Below are 2,500 nucleotides of genomic sequence, written 5' to 3'. Positions count from 1 at the left end.
AGAGGTTTCTGACTTAGTATGCCAAACTTCAAAAATACATTATATCAGAAATACATAGTATAATATAGTGTGTTATAATGGCATCAGCCATATACTGTCATAAAAGCAACCAGAACTTGTCTACCATAAAATCTGATAATATTTTTAAAAAAATTTTTACATCTTGCTGTACTGCAAAATTTGGATCATAATCAAACACTATTTACTTTGTGACTTTACCATCTCACCAAATGTAGATTCTAAATACATCAATAGATGAAACAGGTAAAAAATATAAAATTAAAAAATGGTAAATAATGAATATCTTATCTGACATTAAGGCTCTTAATACATAGGCATGGTTTGACAGAGATTCTATCATTCAATCCCTTACCTACGTCCGCCCTAAGGCGGATGATCCATTTCATTTCATTATCTTCAGTAGTGAGTCTTGCATTCCCTCCCCTAACACTGGGTGGAATTACATCAATAGCCATAAACTCAAATAAATGAGAAGGACCACTGGACTTAACGTGCTTCGCTAGTGCATTAGTTGAAAGACCTGTCCTGATGTTGTATAAATGTTCCCTAATTCTATATTTTAGTTGTCTATCGGTCTTTCCTATATAGAATGAAGAGCATTGTGAACACTTAGCTAGATAAACAACGTGCTCAGTATCACAACTAGCTATGCACTTGAAGTGATATTCCTTGCCAGTATCTGGATGAATGAAACAATTAGAGCTCTCAATATATCCGCAAAAGTTGCAATTGCCACATGGGTGTGTTCCTTTAACATTAGATTTCCCATTATTGGGACCCGTGTGGCATAATAGTCTCTTAATATTTTTCCTATTTTTATACCTGAATCTCGGTTTTTCTCCTACTATGTTTGCTATTTTTGAATCTGTGAGCAAGATGTCCCAATGTTTTTCAAAAATATTATAAATACTGCTTCTGTCTCTAGTAAAGAACATAGGTATTTTAACCTCATTGTTATATTGAGCTTTCAGGATAGAAGTATTATCATCTTGATGTGAAAAATATGGTTTAGCTCTGTTTTCTCTTAACAAGTGAATATCTTGCATGCCTGTTTCGATGTCTACATTACTATAACCCCTATCTAAAAACCTGGACTTCAGGTCTTTTAATTCATAATCAAAACCTTGTGTAGTACTATTTAATCTAGAGGTACGCATGGCTTGACCTCTAACCACATTGTGAAATACATACTTCGGGTGCATACTACTCCTATGTAGTAGAGTGTTTTTGTGACACTCCTTCCTATGTACACCTGTGGAGAGGAGGCCATTGTCCATCTTTCTAACACAAACATCCAAAAAACTAATCTGTGTATCAGAAATGTTGGAGGTAAATCGCAAGAATTCTGTGGTTTCATTGATTTGATCAATGAAATTATGTAATGACTCTAATGTGTCATCCCATAAGATAAACACATCGTCCACAAAACGCTTGTAGAAGAGGACATGTTGAATAAATGATTCCATCTTATATAAACAATCTTCCTCCCATAGAGCCAAAACCATGTTGGCGTAGCTATTGGCACATGGTGTGCCCATAGCTACGCCATCATGCTGGTGGAAGATATGTGCATCAAAAGCGAATACATTGTTCTCAAGAACATTTCTCAGGAATTTGCAAAGTAACAGAATCAGTTCTTCATTATAAGTACTATGTCTAACTAAGAAACTCTTGACATGATCAATTCCTAACCTATTCGGTATGACCGTAAATAGTGCTTGTATGTCCAATGTGACTAATAAAACTTTATTGATTTTCCTTCCTTCATTAAAGATATATAATTCATTAAGAAATTGCTGTGAGTCTCTCAATATATTTGGACTCATCTATTAAGGGTCTCAAATGGTGTTCTATATACACTGACAATGGCTCTGTGCACCAACCTCTCCCAGACACAATGGGTCTCATTGGAGGGTTGGTGCCATTTTTATGGATCTTAGGAAGGCCTTTAATTATTGGGATCACTGGATGTTCAACCAGCAGAAGTTTAAATAAATCAGTAGTAATGTCACCTGAATCTAGCATCTCTTTCAGCCTCATCTTAATTATGTCTCCCTTTTCTATCAATAATGTCATAGAACTTGTTCTCATTCAACATACTCATCATTGAATCTATATATGTATCTGTGTTCATCAGAACTATAGGCCCACCTTTGTCGGCTGGGCATATGGTGATTGTCCTATCATTCTGTAGTGCTTTAAGAGCTACCCTTTCTTTAAAGTTTAAGTTGTTAAATTCTTTATTAATAGATTTACTATGTTCTTTGCCAAAATGTTTATGTAAGTCTTCCTCCACCAATTTGTCAAAAGCATGTATTAGTGGGTGAGCATTTGGTATATACAAGCTAGACCTTTTAAATGACTTAGTATTAACTGAACTCTCATTATCAAATTCTAATTTCAGTTGAATATTCCTTGTAAATGTTTTCAAATCAATTATCAAGTCAGTTATATCACTGTCAATAGAGGGGATAAACCC

General features: G+C 34.7%; 1 protein-coding gene across 1 annotated transcript in view; it reads right to left on the bottom strand.

The window, feature by feature from the left end:
- LOC122790521 (protein mono-ADP-ribosyltransferase PARP14-like) overlaps positions 1–2,500 on the bottom strand; it is a 2,292,317-nt gene that overhangs the window by 1,029,459 nt on the left and 1,260,358 nt on the right. The window lies entirely within an intron of this gene.

The sequence above is a fragment of the Protopterus annectens genome, chromosome 16.part0 (genome assembly GCF_019279795.1).
Source record: "Protopterus annectens isolate FY-2018-M chromosome 16.part0, PAN1.0, whole genome shotgun sequence".
In the NCBI taxonomy this organism is placed as follows: domain Eukaryota; kingdom Metazoa; phylum Chordata; order Ceratodontiformes; family Protopteridae; genus Protopterus; species Protopterus annectens.
This window is presented reverse-complemented; position numbering and strand designations above follow the sequence as displayed.